The sequence below is a fragment of the Engraulis encrasicolus genome, chromosome 11 (assembly GCF_034702125.1).
Source record: "Engraulis encrasicolus isolate BLACKSEA-1 chromosome 11, IST_EnEncr_1.0, whole genome shotgun sequence".
In the NCBI taxonomy this organism is placed as follows: Eukaryota; Metazoa; Chordata; class Actinopteri; order Clupeiformes; family Engraulidae; genus Engraulis; species Engraulis encrasicolus.
The window spans coordinates 56,489,093-56,511,170 of NC_085867.1; the positions used below are offsets into that span (position 1 = coordinate 56,489,093).

Below are 22,078 nucleotides of genomic sequence, written 5' to 3' on the forward strand. Positions count from 1 at the left end.
CGCGCGTGTGTGTGCGTGCGCACGCGTGTTCTTACGTGTGTGTGTGCACGCGTGTTCTTACGTGTGTGTGTGTGTGTGGCTCACGCAAAACCTACTTGTTGTTTTTCCAAGTAAATACTCCTGTCAGCTCTTATGCTTATTAGTTGGGGACAGCCAGGGCGACCGTGGAGGATTTGGGAACATGCAGGCGGTGTCAAAAGATATATGCTAGCTACTGTACAATATGCTTTAGCTTTAGGTATATTTTACAGCCCACTCAGGTCAGCAAAGAATAATCATCCCTTTTCAACTATTTCAATGGTGGTTTGAATGGGCTGCCCAGACGGCCACTGCACAAGCCCTGCACCGTGGGACAAAAAGGCTACTCTGTCTACATCATGTAGACATGCTCTTATGCTATTAACTGTCAAAAGATGTATGCTAGCTAGCTACTGTACATCCACTTAACCAGTTTAACCAGTATGCACTATTAGTCATAGGCCATGGGTGGGGAACCTATAGCCGTGATGCAGTCTTATCCAGCTCCTGATATAATTTCAATGTTCAGTTTCAATACAGTTTCACATGAAATATGACATGTTTTGTAAAACAATCTTAGCAATTTCCTCTGCAATACAGTTAAGTTAGCCTACATTTTCAGAGGACCTCATGAAGGTGGGGTCTTTTGAAGATGTAGCCGCCTTCAATATAGGCCTAAAGTGCAGGGGGAAATCCTGGTTTGTGTTCATAGTACAGCCCTTTATAAAATTGGAAGTGACCCCTCGAATGAAAAAGGTTCCCCGCTTCTGCCATAGGCCTTAGGTATGTAGTGAGCAGTATGATACAAAATTAATTATCATAATGATCACCGCAGTACCATTGTATCATTCACGCTTGGCAGTACTGCAAGAAAGACCTTTTAATACCATCTTTCTTTTTTTCATTTTTGCTCTTTTGCTTAGGATGGGCCAACATGTGTTGAGACATTTCCCTTGCTGCTATTTGTATTTTCAGATAGCACATCACAGATTGTGTGTGCGTGCGCGCGCGTGCGTGTGTGCTCGTGTGCGCATGTGTGTGAAGAACAAGGAAGATCACAATTTATGGGCAGCTACATGCTGTTTGAAGGCCCAGGCACTGTGAGAAGGACGGACTGAATTTATTAAATCATGGGGGCCATTCTGCAGAGTGAACAAACCCCATAAATCAGCTGCAGCATGAAGACCAATGGTCTGCCATCTCAGTAATGAAAATGGGAGAGAGAGAGAGAGAGAGAGAGAGAGAGAGAGAGAGAGAGAGAGAGAGAGAGAGAGAGAGAGAGAGAGAGAGAATGAAAGTGTGAAAGAGAGCCAAGGAATGACGGAAAAAAGTAAAAAGAAGGGACATGGACTTAGACTTAGCAGGATTGATTGTACTGTGTCCAGCTGTGCAAACAAAAGTGTTGAGAATCACAGCAGTGCCAGAAACTGGCTAGAGAGAAGACAAGTGGTCCAGAGAGGCAATCATTTCCTTTGGTTAGATAACAAAGCCATTGTCCTGGTAAAACCATGCAGCCTGATGATGGAATGAAATTGCCACCACTGGGGTGTGTGTGTGTGTGTGTGTGTGTGTGTGTGTGTGTGTGTGTGTGTGTGTGTGTGTGTGTGTGTGTGTGTGTGTGTGTGTGTGTGTGTGTGTGTGTGTGTGTGTGTGTGTGTGTGTGTGTGTGTGTGTGTGTGTGCCTGTGTGCCTGTGTGCCTGTGTTTACATGTCCGAATGAGCGTTGATGTGGATCAGTGGAGCTTGGTCACCTGGGATACTGATGTCTTGCGTTGTCTGGGCAACAGCTCATGTCTTATCCTCGGCTGACCCAACAGAGTCAGGTTAATGTTCACATTTATCAAGGTCTATGTGGACTTTCCTCTCACACCTGCCCTCTTCTCTCTCATGCCCATGCCATGACCCTCTTCTTATGTGTACTGAATGTGCTGCATACCAACAGCACTATGAGGTTTGCGTGTGTGCGTGCAGTAGGGAATACTCACCCAATTTAAGATTACGAGAGCTAAAAATTCCCCCATGAACAGAGCAGACAACATGACAAGGATGCCATATCAAACATGACAAGGTGGAGTTGGGGAGGTGGTGGGTTGCGAAGAAGCGAGCAGCCAAGAGTTGGAAATAAAACAGAGAACTTTTAAAGGGGCATTCCACCGGTGAAGACATGAATATGTATTGAAAGTGGGTCATATATCTAGTACAGTAATATCATACATTTCTAATTTGGTGCCTTCTTGGCCGAGAAAAGGCAGAAAATGACTTTTTAGTGCTTGTGGATTTGTGACAACAATCCCCATAATGCATTGCAATGTTCAAGTTCCACAGGCCACACCAGGCAGCTCTGCCAGTGACTTACTGGAGCCTCAATGCCAGTGATTTCAAAAGCACTGGCACACTGATCTGTGATAGGTCTGTTCGCGCATTAGGTCCAACCCCCTATGGGTGGGGTTGAAAGAGTGGGAAAAAGGCTTGTAGTCTCAACAGAAATCCACCTCTCTTACACTTCCTCCTACAATGATGCAAAATGACGATTTTTACATCATTGTAGGAGGAAGTGTTAAGAGGTTAATATGGATTTCTCCTGTCTCAGGGGGAATTGAGAGAGTGTTGCATGACCATTAAAAAGTATGACTGGGTGTCTAGCAATGGAAAGCCTAATGCAAATGGGTGGAGTGTTCCTTTAAAAGGCACCAAATTTGAAACAGACCAACGAGGAGCAAGGAGAGTTTGAAACAGACCAATGAGGAGCAAGGGGAGTTGATTAGCTGATCTAGAACACCTGAGACAAATAATAAGCAGTTACTATCAGAGCCACATTATGAGTAACAAAATAATTACTTAAGTACTCTATTCATAATAGTATTGCCATTACCGTCACTCAGGAAGTATTGTGACGCGTTACAATTTGATGAATTCCGACGCCAGTCCTCTTTTTCAATGTGCTGACAATTTTTCCCATTTTATATATGATTTGTCCAAAGTAATTTAGAAAATGACAGAGAGAGTTAAAGGGCAATTCCTGTCAATTTCAATGTGCTGTTGTATTGCTCACACTACCCGGGACTTGTCAGTACCCGGTGACGCCGCAGTTTTTGGCTCAGCCCTTTCCGAGATATGAGCCATTGTAATGGAGGCAACTTTTGTTTACATTTCAACATTTTTTATTTATTCCCAAAAACATCCAAAAGGTTGTGAAACATCAGCAGACAGCTAGCAAACAGTGATACCTTTTGGGAAAATATTGGGAGTATGCCTATGTTCATTTTTAAAAAAATGTAAACAAGAGTTGCCCCCATAATGAATAGCTCATATCTCGGAAAGGGCTGAACCAAAAACTGCGGCTTCTCCACCTACTGTCAAGTTAAGGGTAGCGTGAGCAATACAACAGCACATTGAAATGGACAGGAGTTGCCTATACAATGATATCACGTAAAATTCAGTTCTTTTTTTATTGATTAAAAAAAAAGAAACAACAAACACACCAAAACAAAGACAGCAAACAAGGAACGAAACACACAAAAAGGAGAAAAAAAACCCAAACAAACAAAAAACAAAGTTTTTCACAAACATCAAGAACAACGACACCGACCTCCACTCCCTCTAAATAATTCAAAAATGCCCCCCAAATCCGCTTGAACACCTCCTCCCTCCCCCCAACACTGACGGTGACCCGCTCATACCCGGCAATTTTTTACATTAATTCAGTCCATTCCTTAAATGAACAGGATGCAGATGCTTTCCGGTGTCTCAGAATAATGCGGGGTCATTTCACGTGAAATCAGACACTTTGGGACCTGACCGACACAGATTTCAATCATACTTGCTGTGCCTGTTTAGTAGCAGTGTAGCACCCCAGAACAGCATTTGTGTGAATCTGACACCAATGGGAGAAACAGACTAGCAAAGGTTTACATATGATGGCAGGACACTATACATTCAGCCTTTATTATATCAGTCAGTGTAAGTCACAAAAAGATGCCTGAGGTGTTGTTTGAAAGCTCTTTTCTGGCTTTACACACACAGCATGGAATACAACAAACTTCAGAAGATGAATTATGATGCATTAAAATTTTTAAAATTGAATATAAAAAAACTCATATTTTAAAATGTCTGGTTTCTTTGTATAGTCTGTTTCTCCTTTAATATTGGTGTCAGATTCACACAAATGCAGTTCTTGGGTGCTACCTTGCTATTAAACAAGCACAGCAAGTATGATTGAAATCTGTGCCGGTCAGGTCCCAAAGTAATAATAATAATAATAATAATTGTATTTGTATAGCACTGTGTCATACAAGGCATGTAACTCAAAGTGCTTAACAAATGAAAAAAAAAAACATTTTTAGAGATAGATTTAAAAGGAGAGGTATAGAGGAGAGGCAGAAAAAGCAGGAAGGCAGAGGAAGAAGAGATAGACAGAGAATGTAGAGTCATAAGGTCAACGTAGGATAGGACCAGGATTCTTAGATGTGTAAGGTCCATAGTGGCTGGGCCTATCATAAGTCATAGATAGTCACACAGAGATTGGGCGCTCAGGTGCGGCCCCTGGTGGCATCAGGGGTGAGGAAAAACTCCCTTTCGCTTGATTCTTAGTTTGTAAGGGGGAAAAAAGCTCAGTGAAGTCTGAGAAAAAAAGACCCCCTATAGTCAGGAAGAAACCTCAGGCAGAGACCAGCGGCCACCTAGGGGAGCCCCCTGCCAGGGCTGGTTGCGAGTAGTAAGGGCGCTGCGGCAGCTGGGACACTATGACGCCTTGGCAGCTAGGAGTTGGCAAGGATGAAGAGGTGGGTCTTCAGCTGCTTCTTAAAGGAGTCGACGGAGGTGGCTGATCGGATCTCGATGGGGGGTGGAGGGCGTTCCATCTCTTGGCGCATAGCAGGCAAATGCGGCGTCGCCGATCTTCTTCTGCGGGGGGTGGGGGCAGCTTGGCATCAGTGGACCTGAGAGCTCGAGCAGGGGCATAAAAAGAGAGCATGTCTGAGATATAGCTAGGGGCAAGTCCATTTAATGCTTTAAATACTGTGAGCAGAATCTTAAAGTCGATTTCTGTATGAGACAGGTAACCAGTGCAGGTCTGCCAAGACAGGAGAGATGTGCTCTCTCATTCTGGTTCTTGTTAGGATTCTTGCCGCAGAATTTTGAATGAGTTGCAATTTGTCAATTAATTTTTTGGGAGACCAGAGAAGAGAGCATTGCAGTAGTCTATTCCTACTGGTGACAAAGGCATTGAATAAGTTTTCTCAGCGTCTTGTTGGGGGGCCAAGCCGCGCAGATTTGTTAACATTTCTAAGATGGAAAAAAGCAGATTTTGTTATCTTGTTGATGTGAGGCTCAAAGCTCAAATCCGAGTCTATGACCACACCTAGGCTAGTAACCTTATCTTTAATGTGTATGCTTAGGTCACCTAGGCTTGAGTGGAGTTTTGCACGTTTTTCCTTAGGCCCAATGAGCAACACTTCAGTTTTATCCTCTTTTAATTTTAGGAAGTTACTGTTCATCCAATCTGTGATGGCAGACATGCATTTAGTCAAGGCATGAATGGCAGTGGTTTGGCTAGGCTCGACAGAGATATATAGTTGAGTGTCATCGGCATAGCTATGAAAATCAACATTGTGCTCTCTGATGATGGAGCCCAGGGGCAACATATAGAGAGAGAAGAGGAGAGGGCCCAAGCAACTACCCTGAGCAACTCCAAAAGGCACATCATACTTGTTGGAGACGTGTTCTCCGATGGTGACAAAAAACTGCCTTCCTGTAATATATGTTTTGAACCACTCTAAGACGTGACCGGACAAGCCTACCCAAGTTTCAAAGCGGTCAATTAGTATGTTGTGGTCTATCGTGTCAAAGGCGGCACTGAGGTCGAGGAGGATAAGTGCTGAAACTTTGTTTGCGGCAGTGCTGAGCCTAAGATCACTTATTATTTTGGTTAGTGCTGTTTCGGTGCTATGGTTGGCTCTAAAGCCTGATTGGAATTTTTCCAAGATATCATTCCCAGCCAGATGTTGATTAAGCTGTTTAAATACGACGTTTTCTAGTACCTTGCTTATAAAGGGGAGGTTTGATATAGGTCTGTAGTTGTTTAAAGAATTCTGATCTAAATTTGTCTTTTTTAGGAGTGGCTTTACCATGGCTGTTTTGAATGAGCTTGGAAAAATGCCTGTAAGCATAGAGGTGTTAACAATTTGCAGTAAAGGTGCTGCTAAGCAATCAAGTATGTTTTTTAGCAGATGTGTGGGGATCGCGTCAAGGCTGCAGGTAGACTGCTTACTTTCCCTGACTATTTTACAGAGGTCGTCCTCTGTAATTGGACAAAACTTTTGGAAGCTCTCAGGTCTCCTAGGGGGGTTTAACCCTCCCCTCGGTGTATCGCCTGAGTGGGCGACAGAGATTGCTGCGTTTTCACCTTGGATGCCTTCTCTAATGTCGGCAATCTTTTTATTAAAAAATCTAGCAAATTCCTCGCACTTGGCATGTGATGCTGCATTTAGGTTGTTATTGCTATGTGTTGGATTAAGCAGGTGGTCAATAGTGGAAAAAAGAACTTTCGCATTATGCTGGTTGTCTGTTATGATTTTGGAAAAATATGCTTTTCTCTCTGAGCGTACCGCATTATTGTAGGAGGAGATCTCATCCCTAAGGGATTGTCTATGGACTTCTAATTTTAGTTTTCCTCCAAAGACGCTCGGTTACTCTGCATTTTCTTTTTAAGGCTCTAAGTGAGTCATTCATCCAAGGTGAATACCTAGCTCTGGTCCTTGTCGTCGTTCTAATTGGAGCTATGTTATCTAGAATTCCTCTTAAGTTGTTGTTGAAGCTATCAACCATTTCATCAGGTGTGCAGTGACCATTTAGTAGGTCACCCGATTTGATGAGGTCTGAAATCTTAAGCTCAGCAGAGGCATTAATGCGTCGTCTGTGAATGACATTGTTGGGTGTGCTAATTTGTGTTGAAATGTCAAAATCAAAAAACACACAGTGGTGGTCGGAGAGGCCGACGTCCGTGACCGATATATTGTTGATATCAAGCGCATGTGAAATAACAAGGTCAAGTGTGTTGCCTTTCCGATGGGTAGGCTGTTCAGTGACATTCTGGACGAGACCGAATCCATTTAATGTGTCTAAGAAAGACTTGGCTATTGCGTCCATCTGATTTATTTACGTGGATATTAAAGTCGCCAGCAATTATTGCTTTAATCATAGTTAGTAAGTACGTCTGACATGAAGGTGGAGAAATCAGATAGAAATGACGAAGAGAATTTCGGTGGACGGTACAGAACAATAAATAATCAGTTTGAGGTTTGCTTGGACCCTCATTGCCATGTATTCAAATGAAGAGAAAGAGCCCAGATTCATCTTAGTACAATTAAATTTGTTGGAGAAAAGTATGGCTACGCCTCCGCCTCGTTTATTTGGTCTCGGGGCGTGAAGGAATTTGTAATCGGAAGGGCAAGCCTCAATAAAAGTAGCCGCCCCGTCGTCTTTAAGCCATGTTTCGGTAAGAAGCATGAAGCTTATGTTTTTGTCCGAGACCAGCTGGTTTACTACGAAGCTTTTTGTTGGTCAAGGACTGCACGTTAAGTAATGCAGCATTAACATTCAAAGTAGTAGAGCTATTGTTTATGCGTTCAGGTGCAATCGTAATTAGGTTGTTGTGTACACAACCAGAGGGTCTACATCTGCGAGCTTTCCTACGGGTAGTGACAGCGTGGATAGCTAGTGGAGTACTCTCTGTTGGGCACGCAGTGTCTAAGTTGGTGTAGTGCTTTGGATTTAAAACACCTGTTAGTCAATCCAAGGACCGATGGGCTTCGAGGGTCAGCTCCAGGTTGGTCGCGAGGAGACGAGCACCAGCTCTGTTTTAAGTGCCTTCCATCTCGTGCGAAGAGGTTTCGGCGGTTCCAGAAAGCGGAGAAGTTCTCAACGTAGGGAATGGCTTCTTGGCGGCAGTGTCTCATCAGCCAGACGAGTGCAGTTGGCGGAATTCGGGAGAAACTGGAAGGCAGAGAAACAGACAGAGGGGATGGGGCCTGAGATAGCGTATTTTTTTCCAGTGCTGCGAAGGGTATTAATAAGGGAGAGGAAATCAGACTCAAGTTTTTTAGATTGCTGCAGCCGGATGTCATTGGAGCCTGCGTGGACGATGAGAGTTGTGGCAGTAGGATACTGTGACAGCGCGTGCGGCACATTCGACTGGACATCGGCTACGAGAGCTCCAGGTAGGCACCACGTCTGGGCGTTTCGTAGGGTTACGTGGCGAACCATCGAAGATCCTATGAGGACTGTTGATGGTCGCCGGGGTTCTGAATGGGCAGGCTGCCTCTCGGGTGATTTGCCTGGGGGTAGCGAGGGTCCGGCGGCTACTGGGTCGCACTCTTTGTGGTAGAGGCTTGGGCACCTGGTGGGAGGGGGGGACAGGGTCAGTTTCTGCATCGATGACTGAGTCAAGTACAGAAAAACGATTGCTAGTCACTAGAGGTGGTGAACATTTCTGCAGTACTCCCCTGCCGCCGTTAACCACCTCCGTCCAGCTACGACGCGCGGGAGTGGAGCACGGTGGATTCGGGGGGGACTTCGGCTGGTGTTTGCTGTGACTGGGGAGAAAAGATAGTGTAGTTTAGGTTGGCGCTAGTATTACTGGTTTGGTGTTTCAACGTGGTGTTATGGGATTTTATGACTATCTCGCAAGTTAGCCGGCGAATGTCACTTCTAAGTGTTTCAATCGTCATGTTGGCTTTGGCTAGTCTTTCATTAGCATTAGCTAGATCACTGCAGGCGCAGGTAGAGTTGGCCATAATTAGGTCTGCGGATGCAGCAGAAAAGGTTATTTTTGCGAGATAGTTGGTGTAGTGTTGCAAAATTGACTATGAGGTGAGGCGAAACTAAAGCCGAGTAGGGCTCGGCGCGAAAAAAGTTATGTGGGCTAGCCTGGTGGAAAAAATCTATTTGGATGGTGGGGAGGTTAGCCTATGTGTTTATGTTGTTGTAAGAGTGATAACAAGGTAACGCAAAAGTAACACTACATCGAATCAGTTGTTTGTAGTTGTAAGTTCAGACAAAGATTTTAGGAGAAAAACGAGAAGAAACTTAATTTCGTCCGAGTAGCTCCTCGACGGGAATAGCTTGATCCGGAAGCGGAAGTGACATCTATTAATCCATGTGTGTCTGGATTGTGTCTGAAAGTGAAAGTGTCTGATTTCACGTGAAATGACCCTGCGACATCCTGATGTAGTCATCAGACGCACCCATAACTTGTTTATTTTTGTTGTTTTGATGTTTTCTGGCAGCAAACCAAAAATACATAGCTCTGGTGATGCAGAGAGATCACACTGAAAAACATAACTTAAAAGGTTCACAATCCCATCCTAGAGCACTATTTTTTTCACATTCGTACAACATATGAATCAGTTCCAGTTTCTTTCTGACATTTTTAACAAGTATCACTATCCATTAGTTTCAGTTTGGCCAGTTTACTGGGGGTCCAGTACTTTCTGTGGAGCACTTTATACTGAATGAGCTGAGATTGTGTTTCTCGTGAACAGGTGTGCCAAGATTCGACCAACCATTTCCATGTATCTTCCAAAATTGGCGTGCCCAAATCTTTTCCCCAACACAACCTCAGTCCCTCTAATTTGGGGGCTTGTGCTTCTCTGATAAGCCAGTAGAAAGTAGAGGCTTTTTTAAAGCCAGGTTTCATAAAAAAAACCTCCTGAAAGCCAGATGGAGGGTCTGGGACAGATTTCAGCTTAGCTCTAATACAATGACAGAGTTGTAAATATGTCCAGTATTCCTTTTTATCAAGGTCAAATTCTTGTTTAATATCACTTAATGATTTAATCCCATTATCACCAAAAACATCCCCCACTAGATTAATACGTAAAATTCAGTTCTGAAATAATCTCAATGTAATGTCTTTTCAAGTTATGGAATGATATGAAGTAAATGTTTTAGTCAAGCATACTTTTATTCTGTGTTTATTGCATGTTGTTAAATGTTAAAAAAAAAAACCATTTCGCAAAGCCACAGACATCTTCTCGGACATTCATCCATTGTGTCCTGGAGCGACTTGAGATTTGAGCTGTTTTATTAAAAATTTGGGTATGTTAGAACTGAATGAACTAGTGCAAAATTACGGTTCCAGCTTTTAAATGAAACTTATTTCCTGTTTTTATGTGCTTCGGAGGCTGAGATATTCAGGTTTTAATAGGGAGATGGCACCTTTTCCCAAAAAGGGCTTAGGTTAAAATGGGTTGAGTGGTGGGCAATCTTGAATTGGTTTGAGTGCGAGTAACAAACAACAACAAAAAAGAAAAAAAGAAAACAAGATGCCGAAAAATCCTCCACTATCCAGAGAGGCAGGGCATTTAGTGGGCCAGCAGATGGAGAGGTATTTGGAAGATCGGAGGTTTAGAACACAATGTTTACCTGTGTCAGAGACGGTATGGGTATAAGGAGACCGGTCAGTGGTGTAAGTGTCCATAGAAATTAACAGTGAAGATTCTTAACGCAAATATGGCTGAAAAATATCTATCTATTGAAATCACAGTGCCACCACAGCCTTGAGTTGAACAATGATTTAAACAGTGGCTTTTAGCACACTGCCTGTTATGTCGTCGTCCGGGCGGATGCTTCTGCAGTGGTCATGGACGTCAAAGTTCTCAGAGGAGACTGCTGCCACCAGCTATGTCAGTGGTTCTCAACCTTTTTTTGAACAAACGCCCCCTGGACTCCATCGTAAGCCTTCACGATGGCCCTTTGACCTCATCAAAAGCCTAAAACAGACAAATGTCCCCAATGGCAACTAAGCACCACCCCTTCTCAGCTGTGTGCTTCTCAACACCCGACAAGGGTTCCCCAACGCCCCCTGGGCGGGCTGTATAGTCCCCGTTTAGCTTTGTCTATGGCCTTCACCTCAGGAGTGTGCATGTACTATCCATGCATGTGGTTCAACCAGAGACATTGGATTAAGTAGAGACGACGCTCATACTTTTACGAGATCATGTCTTGTCATGTTGAATGCCCCTTTAGGAGACCAGCGGAGGTTGGAGTTTGGAGTTCCCTTAGTGCTGTAGATGGCACGTAGTGCACATCTTATGCAAACTGACACCAAACGCCACAGAAAGAGAAGAAGAAGGCGTAGACAACGCCCCCTTAGGAGACCCAACTTGAGTACACTCTTTTGCGTTGTATAGGCATGGTTTGATTTATCATTTTACTAGAAAATCATTGCTTCAATGGTCTGTGTTGCTTTTTGTTACACTTGTTGCCACTCAGCATCAGGTGTGGGATTTTGTCAACACTGCCCTCTTTGCTTCTCTGTTCCCCCATTTAATTTTTTATCCAGTTCAGCACCAGGTAGCTCACTTCAAAGACCCACATTAAATCCCCCAGGTCTTTCATCGGCCCCAGGATGCAGTCAACAATAGGTGGCTTCAAAGTGGACCCCACACCTCACTTTCCCCTCCGCCTGGCCCTCTACATGGTCATTGATATCGAAGTACCTTTTGAAATAGCCGTTGTTGGATCATGGATGTACCTCCCTGTCTCTCTCCCTCTCTCTCTCTCTCTCACTCTCACCCCCCCCTTTTCCTCTTACTGACATTGATGGTCTTTTTCTCTCTTATCTACCGCTTCTTAATATATATTTCTTATTTTGTGTCTCTGCACATCCATATCGTAAGGTGTACAGAGAGGAGGGTGACGGGGTCAGTGCTGTGATGTCAATATATGGCTATCATTACAGTTATCAAAATTGTTCTTGGGTTGGTGCCACTGCCAAGCCATTGGTGTTGTGATTAAAATGTCCAGATGATGACAAGTTTTTGACTGCCATCTATGTCAGTTCTATTCATCTAAGATCAAAGTCACACGTATTATGCGTATGGTGTGGGACTAACTTTGGGCCGTAATTTTATGTAAAATGCCATTCAATGTGTTAATATAACTCATCACAACTGCTATATCACTCAATTCCAACAACAACACTGTCATGAAACGCACCCCAATATCGGAAAAGGTCTGTTGATGAGAATGATCAATATCCGAAGTCTCCCGTGTTTTGCCAAGGGGTGATCACGCAATCAAGTGGAGGATAAGTGTGAGTCAACGGAGCTGACTGAAAAAAGCTTTTCATTTGTTGTCCAGAAATACTAGTAACATTCCAAATGAGATATAAAAAAGACTTTGTTTCAGACATACAGTCATGGGAAAAAGTTTGTACACCCTTTGAAATTTCTTACATTTCAGTCAAAATTGGTCATAAAACATGGCCTGATCTCCCCGGAAATCACAAGAAGGAACAGAGTCTGCTTTAACTAATTCCACCCAAACATTTACATGTTATCATATTTTTATTGGCCATAAGATGTAAACATTCATAGGACAGCAAGGCATAAGTAAGTACACCTTTGCATTCAATAGGTTTTAACTCTCAATTAGTCGCAATAACCTTAACCAGACGTTTCCCCAGTTGCAGATCAGATTTACAAAACAATGTTGATGTATCTTGTGTCCCTCTTCTATATAAGACTGACCATCTTGAGCAAGGTTTCTGTGATGTCTGGAGTGAATATGAATGAAGTGAATAGCTTTCTTGATTTCATGCCATATCATCTCAATAGTTTTTTGTCAGGGCTTTGACTGGGCTATTCCAGAATGCGCATTTCATTGTTATGAAGCCATTCTAAAGTCGATTTGCTTCTAAAATATTGGTTGTTGTCCCATTTCAGCACCCATCTTCTTGTGTACTTCAACGGTAACATCAAATCTGAGCTGGAGCTTGAACACCACATCCATCGTGAAAAAAGCCCAGCAAAGGCTGTACTTTGTTAGGATGCTTAGGAAGGCTGGACTGAATCATCGCCCTCTCACCCAGGCCTATAGAGGACTAGTATCCTCACCACAGGCATCACTGTCTGGTATGGTAACGCAGGCTGAAAAGAAATCTCTGCAACGAGTAATCAAGACTGCGGATAGGATTATAGGCACCACACTTTCGTCCTCGGATTCCATACATGTACAGCGCAGCCAGAAGAAATCAGAGAGAATAATAAAAGACCCACTCCATCCAGCTAACTCTCTGCTCAGACACAAGCAGTGCACGTACAACCCCTAATGGCAAAGAAGAACATGACATAGAACATTTTTGATTCTTTTGATCCCTCTCCCTTTTAATCACTTTTTTGAATGTCTCTTGTTTTTTTTCTATTTAACTCTATTTATTTAGTGACTCAGAGGGCCTGCACAAAGTTCCTATGTGCCTGGGCTACTAGTTATTAGTCCATGCACAAATGGCTAATAAAGAACTTTGACTTTGACTTTCCTCTATTCATCACTTGGCCACATTTGCCCTGTAGGTGGACCTGTAGCCTTTTTATAGTGCTGTGTGTGTGTGCATGTTTTCGTGTGTGCTTGTGCGTGTATGTGTGGGCACCAATGAGAGTGACTATTGGCATGATATGGTGCAAGCTTCTCTTTGTCCACCACTCCTTTCCTGGCTTGTTGTGTGTGTGTGTGTGTGTGTGTGTGCGTGTGTGTGTGTGTGTGTGTGTGTGTGTCTGTGTGTGTGTGTGTGTGTGTGTGTGTGTGTGTGTGTGTGTGTGTGTGTGTGTGTGTGTGTGTGTCTGTGTGTGTGTGTCTGTGTGTGTGTGTGTGTGTGTGTGTGTGTGTGTGTGTGTGTGTGTCTCTCTGTCTCTCTGTGTGTGGGTGTGTGTGTCTGTGTGTGTGTGTGTGTGTGTGTGTGTGTGTGTGTGTGTGTGTGTGTGTGTGTGTGTGTGTGTGTGTGTGTGTGTGTGTGTGTGTGTGTGTGTGTGTGTGTGTGTGTGTCTGTGTGTGTTAAAATGTGTTAGGTTCAACCAGTAATTCATGCATTGACAGAAAGTGGCTACAAAACATCCATGGTGGCGCTCATTTATGGTAGCCTTGGCCATGTTCATAAATTGTGTGTCAGAGGTTTGCAAATAGCTGGACTAAATAAGAAGAAAGCAAAACAGATTGCCAAGTATTGTTCAATATCTGCAATTATAGGCAGCCTGCATATTTGGAGGAGAAGATGCCACTTGCACCCCTGAATAGGCTTCAGACCAGTAAAACTTTTTTTGCATTTATGTAGAAGACACATTATTGGTACTTTAATATTGTTTGGGGCGCTGTATTGTTTCTCAATAATTATTGGTCCTCCCACATAAAATAATCAAAGTGTGTGTGTGTGTTCTGGACAAAATTCTGGACCAAGTACAGAGAAATCACAGACAGGAATTTAGAAAAAAGTCAAGCAGTGAGTGAAAACAACATTGTACAATCAAGGAATCTTTGACGTGGAAACAAAATCGAACACTCCAAAAGCAATAGGAAGAGGGAACAATTCGAGCATGAAGATGTGCTTGCTCCCCATTAGTTTAATGTTGTAGTGCAGTGTTCAGTCAGTTGCTTTGGTGCATTGTCACTTCTGACTCTTTAGCATGGTGCGTGAACAGACAAGATTGCACAGCCATTTCACACCCAGTTTTCAGCCAGAGAGAGGAGGGAGACATTATCCAAGGTCCAATGGAGAAAGAAATGCGCATTTGTGTATTCTCACCCCTTATTACATGTCTAGTGTTTGCGATCACTCTGGTAATGACAAATATCAAATAACACAGATCCTACTGCCATAAATGTTTACTCATCTCTTTGTTTGGAAAGATGCAATTTAAGTTTTCTTTTCTTTTCTTTTCTTCTTTCTTTTTTTTTTAAGCAACTGGTTGTGGATTTCCTGGCTAACTGCACAACAAAGTAGGTGATCAAATCTAAGCCATGAAATTAATTGATCACCTCCAGACTTGACTACTGCAGTAGGGTGTAGCATAGCTAATGTTCTATCAAGTAGCTTCCTTGGCAGAGGTCTGCACTTTCTGAGTGCATTTCTTGTTGAGTATGGTTCCATGAAAACCATGAATAACCATGAGCCATGGTTAGTTTTCATAATAAAACGATGGTAAAATGCAACAAATCATGGATAAGCCATAGTTGGTTCAGAAAAGTTAGAGTAACCTTGACATACCATGGTAGAAACATGATTGCTATAATAAAACCATGGTCTATTATCGTAAGGATGGCCAATGCCGGACTGTATCAGGTTACAAATGGCATCGTCTCTTGACCCGTTATCAGACAAACAGGGGAGTGTCTATAGGAAAGAACTTAAAGGGGGAAGGATTTCACACTGGAAAATGTAAATAGCAAAGATTAAATATGCAAGTGCTGAGTGGGTAGCGACATGTTGGAGGACAAAGTGATTGTGGCTTTTGCATTTGCAGACTCAAACCACTTATGGCATGGCACTGTGAGCTTTCACATGTGCATACTTGAGCAATTTATTGCAAAAAGACGACGAAATGACTTCCTTTGGCCCAAAATGGCAGCAGACAACAGACAGTGTCTGTGCGTTTGCAGACTGTGGTGAAGTTCCTCAAAGGTGCATTGTGTAAGACTGTGGCCAGTAGGTATTGCAGCAATGCTGATAATTGAAACTGTGCTGCATATTCCCAAATTTGATCTTATCATGAATATTAATACATAATAAACCAATATTTACTAGTATGACCAAAGGACAGTAATTTTTGCAGCTAAAAATGCCTATTTCTGGAAATTCAAAATGGTGGACCATGAAGAAGATCCCTCAGTTAAATGCAATTTGCCCAGTCATACTGAATACTTAGACTTTAATGGTGGTGGTAAATATTTGTTAAAAATGTAACATTTGTGAATGGGAAGCATGAATTCTGGAAGTGAACTACTAAAAATATTACACGGTGCACCTTTAAGATTTTTATTCCATTTTCATCTCTAGTTTCTGAGAGCACAGAGACGGATCATCAGTTTGACAACACCCACCCCCACCTCTCTTTCTTAGCTGCCAGATTAACATCTGCTTGACTGTGCACAACTAACACAGGGGCGAATCTATTGAGTTTGTTTGAAAGGAAGAGAATAGTGTGTGTGTGTGTGTGTGTGTGTGTGTGTGTGTGTGTGTGTGCGTGCGTGCGTGCGTGCGTGCGTGCGTGCGTGCGTGCGTGCGTGCGTGCGTGCGTGCGTGCGTGCGTGTGTGCGTGCGTGCGTGTGTGTGTGTGTGTGTGTGTGTGTACTTCTTTTCCACTCCAATGAGCCTCTCTGTGCTCAGTGACTCATAGTAGTCGTATTTGGGAGCATTTCTCTGAGAAAGCCCTCAAGCCGTGGCCAGACTCCTGTCATCTGTCATCTCCTGTTTTCATCCTCTCAGTTATGGCACACTACTAGTCTGCTCTGTTTGTCTTCTTGCTCTCTTTTCATGGCTTGGCTGACAGTTAAACTGGTGTTGTGGTTGCTGTGATTTCATCGTCTTATCAACAAATAATGGACTAACTAGTAGTGGGGAATAACAACACTACGTTTTCAATAATATTCTGGTTTTAAGATAAGATAAGATTAGCCTTTATTGTTTCTTCAGGAGAGAAATTTTGTTTAGACATGATAATGAAATTAACAATAAACACGAACAGCACAGCACACAGACAAATATGAAACATGTACTGTATACTAAACAAGGAAACATGTGTACACAGACAGTCTTTGTTAGTACAGATTCATCTTTGCCCTACTAAGCATCAAACATTCATCCAAGGTACCTGTAATGCAAACCAAACACATTTCACATCCTCCTATCAGCGTAGAACGGTGGTAGATAGCAGAATTTTGAAATTGGGGAAAAAAATCGGAGGCAGAACCTTGGGCACACTTGGGGAAGGCCATTGCAGAACAATCTGAGGTGTTGGTGAAGTGTAATGCGAACAGTTGGTTCTTGAGTAGATCGGACAGTGATCTGTTGATAACATCCTGCCTCCTTATTTCCTGCTTCTGACATCTGTTTCACACAGATTTCTGTTGCTGATTAGCAGGATATTGCAAAAGCAATACCTCTGTTGAGGTGTTTGTTTTTCAGTGAGTCATCGTTTCATGAGGGAACACTCCTTTGGGGTATTATTTTTAGATGTTATAAAATATAAATGATGGGCCAGTGCCATTGTATGGACCAACCACTGACTGTACTGCACATCAGAGGAAGTGAGTGTCTGCTTTATTTCTTTAGATGGTAAACCAGTAGAGATGGGATTTATGGCTCTTTGACGGGATCCGGATCTTAGTGGCTCGTTCCTTTCAAAGAGCCGTTCAAAAAACTGGCTCTTTTGGCTCTTTTTAAATTATTTATTCAGTGTTTAGAGTGTAATATTTTGACTCCACCTCAAGGTGATTTTGTTCAAACAACAACTGATTATTCTCCTGCTCCTTAAGACCGTTTTTGCCACTCTTTAAGGCCAACAATCAAGGATGGATCACTGAACGGGCCTACCTGGCCCAGGCCCAGGGGCCCAAGAGCCTGGGGGGGCCCGGGGGGGCCCTAAGGCCCAGGCCTCCGCGCAAAAATTTTGAATAACCTACTGCTCCTGGGCCCCTGAAGTCATGGAACACTAGTTATGTTATGTAATATGTGTCAATAAAGCCCTTATGCCATATGCCACATGCTTTGTCATTCATTTATGACGGAGGAGATCAAATAGTATAGTGCGTCATAGGGCCCTGAACCCTCTTTTATGGCCCTTGAATAATGTTACATGGGGCCCTGACACATGGGGTATTTACTCATCTATTTGAAGGGGCCCCTTTAATGGTGTATAGGCTATGTTATGTAGGGCCTGGGGATCCGAATAATGTTGTTGCAGGGCCCGACAAATGGCTTGCATTTGCTGAACCGGTACCTGGTATCTGACAGGGCCCTGTAGACCTATTGGCTTATATTATGAGGGGCCCTGGGGATAAGAATGGGCCCCTGAAACACATGTTGGCCGAATCGGTACCTGGTATCTGACAGGGCCCCTATATTGGCTTATATTATGAGGGGCCCTGGGGGTAAGAATGGGCCCCTGAAACATATGTTGGCTGAACCGGAACCTGGTATCTGGCAGGGCCCCTATATTGTCTTATATTATGAGGGGCCCTGGGGATCAGAATGGGCCCCTGAATAATGTCATTGCAGGGCCCCTGAATCATTGGTTATATAATTATTACATACTTGCATATTTTGTATGGCAATGGTTTTGAAACATAACAAACAGCCCTGTGTGATCAACAAGTAGGCCTAATTGAGTCATCATGTGTGTGCCAGGCCAGCTTATTTTTTCATTCTTCATATTCGCTGTGATCATCCCCTCATTTAAAGTGTTATTTTATTTGGTAATGCAATATCTACAGGGCTCTAAATTAACAACAGCCAACCGGCCAAATATTGATGAAATTTCAGTTTGGCTGGTAGAAGAGACAACCTTACTAGCCACATTGGCCCATTAGTAAATGTGTGTTTGGCTAGTAAAATTAACATGTAACCACTTTGGCTGGTGATGAAAAAAGTAGATTTAGCCTGTAGTGGAGTCGTAATAGGCTCAGTCATTTCAAATTGATGTCAAAGTTTGGTTTTCACTTCCAAGTTGAAGTTTAGGGTCTATAGAACAATTTGAGTTCGAGTGTCAAACACACAGATAACAAAATGGCCTGCGGGGGGCGCTCTAAAATATATAAACTGCTATAACTTTTTATTAGTTTAACCAAATTTAACATATGAGGTACAGTATGTATGGATTCAGCATGAAGAGGAGGAATCTGTGGGCTAAATAGTTGGTTACCAGATTAAAGACACAATATGTAATAAACACACTTTTAGCCAATGGACAGCTAAATCCGGGCTTTTTTAAGATAAAGGGTGGAAATGCCCTCCAAGTTGCTATGAAACATAATTTATTGTTACAATGTATTGTAAATAAAGCCTGGGTTATCACTTAACTTGATTTGTTCAGAATATCCCTGAAGCACACAGATACTTAGGATACATACACAAATATAGCTGCATAAAGCCAACTTTGAGTTTATGAATTTAGGATCATGAGTACCAGCTTTTTTTTTCAATCAAGCCATCATTTTATTCACAACTTAAACACTTTATATCTGGAAGAAAGTAAATCAATAATAATAATAATAATATTAATAATAATAGTAATGATGATGATGATGATGATGATGATGATGATGATGATAAATACTATGGGGAACATCATTTTTTTTCTTGCATTCAAAAAGTAAACAGAAGACCATAGGGCTAACATATAATATTCCAATACTCCACTCTACAATAACTATGACAGAGAACAGATGCAAAAACAGTCAGTGGCCAGTCTTAGAAATTGTATGTGCACTTGCACAGACGTGTGCACTTTAACTCTGCCTTCATGCACTTGCACCGAGATCTGGCAGGTCTATTTGTACAAGTACTAGTACAGCTGCACTTCACCTCTAGTTGGAAAACATCTTTGGCAACGGCATCTTTGGTAGTGTAGTCCAAATCTGGGAACTGTTCATTTGTTACCAGATTGGCAGGCATTTCTGGCAAATGCAGATAATAAGAACGGTTTTCATTCCTGTCAACTACGCTGGTAACAAATGGACAGTTCCCAGAGCAGATGATTGTGTCTACCATTTATGAAATAGTCCTATAGTATTATTTAGTATGCTTGCCAAAGGCCTCTGCTTGCCCCCAGCAAGCATGCTAATTGTTCTCCAACAGTTTATTTAGTATGCTTGCGGGAAAGCATATTAATTGTTCATCAACAGTTTATTATTATTCTACATTTTTCCATTCACCTCGGCATATAGGAATCGCCATTCATTAGTACGGCGGCTTTGAATCGTTGCAGCGTTCGAGATAGAGACACGGTTCGAGTGCCAAAACGAACGGCTCGAAAAGGTCTCAGGGTGGTGTATTTTTCGCTGGCCTACCCCCTTTCATTTGTTCACCAGACTTGTTTTTCCTCAGTTTTCTCTCTGTTTTCCCCCTCATTGAAATGAATGGTAGAATGGTCAAGATGATAATGTCACAAACTGTGGCAGTTAGAGTGAGAGGTGACTTGTCCTGGGGTTTTTGTATCAACTAGGTAAAGGCATTGTCAGAGAGGTATTGGCTCTGAATACAAACTGTGTGAATATCATAAGCCAACTCTTAAAAATGTTACAAAGAGAGCAGTTTTAAAATCCCTATGATGTGACCCCATTCACTTACAAAAAAATGTGTGAACAGCTCAGCGCATAGGCCTGAATATGTCCATTTTTTGACTGAACCATTTGGCCAAGAAAAGTGATCTCAGCTTTGACATGAAGAGCAGGTTTGTGCCATTTGTGTGTCAATATCATCTGACAACTTGCAAAACTTTTGGAGATATGACAGCGTAAAAATAAGACTGCACATATTACTCAGCTATTGACTTCCAAACTGTCACCTTTAGAATCTTCAGTCATACACACACACACACACACACACACATGCAGCCTTGTAGAACTTTAGACCTCTGCTGTCAGTAAGTGGCAGTGGCCTACTGGGTAGGGTGTTGGTCTGTCAGAGGGTTGCAGGTTTGAATCCCACCCTTACCTCTCCCTACCCACCCATTGCTGAAAGGCACCTGAAGCATCTCCATACATGCACGCACACGCACACGCACACGCACACGCACACACGCACGCACACACGCACACACGCACACACACCAACATGATCTCCAAAAAATCCGTGCTCCTGGACACGGATGTTAAGGACACAAAATCTGTTCGAAGAGGGGATGTCTGCGCTTCAGCCTTGGTGGTGCTCACCGTCGAGGACAGCAGTATAAAGACAAGCTGGGCTAAAATAAAAAACCTCTAAAAAAGTTGCTGAATGCTCCAGTCATCTCTGGGTCTAGTCACTGTGAAGTAGCCCAGCTTGTCTTGACACAAAATCTGTGTCCAGGAGCACGGATTTTGCCATAATACCGTGCTCCTGGACACGGAATTGCTTTCCGTGCTCCTGGACACAGAATTGTTTGAAGTGCTTTCTATAGGCTATTTCCACAGTCTTGTGTTTTCTCAGGATTTTTCTAATTTCAAATATTTTGTCTAAAAAAAAAACATTTCTTACTGACAGGTTAGGGTTAGGGATTGTTTTAGTCTGGGCACAGCTAGTTTTCTTTCATTCATTATATGAGTTTGATAGCCTAGCAACCAATTGGAAAAGGTATTTCTCAAAAGTATGTCTTTAATGACAGGTTAAGGTTAGGGAATGTTTTGGTCAGGGCACAACTGAAATTGCTATAGCATTATTTTGTTTTGGATTAGCATTTGGTATGTATTTTCTAATGATAGAGTTAACACAGTGCTGTGGTAATAGCCTATAGAAAGCACTTCCGTGTGCCCATCACGGAAAACAATTCCGTGTCCAGGAGCACGGAAAACAATTCCGTGTCCAGGAGCACGGAATTTTGGTCCTGGACACCGATTTCGTGTCCTTAAAACATCCGTGTCCAGGAGCACGGAATTTTTGGAGATCAGGCTGCACACACACACACACACACACACACACACACACACACATCTCTCTCTCTCTCTCTCGCACAGACACACACACACACACACACACACACACACACACACACACACACACACACACACACACACACACACACACACACACACACACACACACACACACACACACACACACACCTCTATCTCTTTCCCTCGTGTTTCTGTGTGTGTATACAACAGCTCTGTGTGTGTGCATAATCCGCAAGCATACCAATAGCATTGTCTCTCCGGAAATGCAGTCTTATTATTGTTATTATTATTATTATTATTATTATTTATAATAATAATATTGTTATTATTGATTTATTTTCTTCCAGATATAACGTTTTTTTGTGATTTTATGTGTGAATAGAATATGGCTTCATCGAAGTCGACTCAAAGTTGCAAGTTGGGTCCTAAATATCACAAAGGCTTTATGCAGCCATATTTGCGTATCCTAGGTATCTTTGTGCTTCAGGGATATTCTGAACAAATCAAGTTGAATGATATACCAGGCTTAATTTACAATAACTTGTAACAATGAATGATGTTTCATTGCAACTTGGATTTCCACCATTTATCTTAAAAAAAACCTCTTAATTTTGCTGTCCATGGGCTAAAAGTGTGTTTA

At 42.5% G+C, this 22,078-nt stretch overlaps 1 protein-coding gene across 2 annotated transcripts in view; it reads left to right on the top strand.

Annotated features, from left to right (window-relative positions):
• Window positions 1-22,078, top strand: part of cacna1bb (calcium channel, voltage-dependent, N type, alpha 1B subunit, b) — a 400,044-nt gene that overhangs the window by 16,640 nt on the left and 361,326 nt on the right. The window lies entirely within an intron of this gene.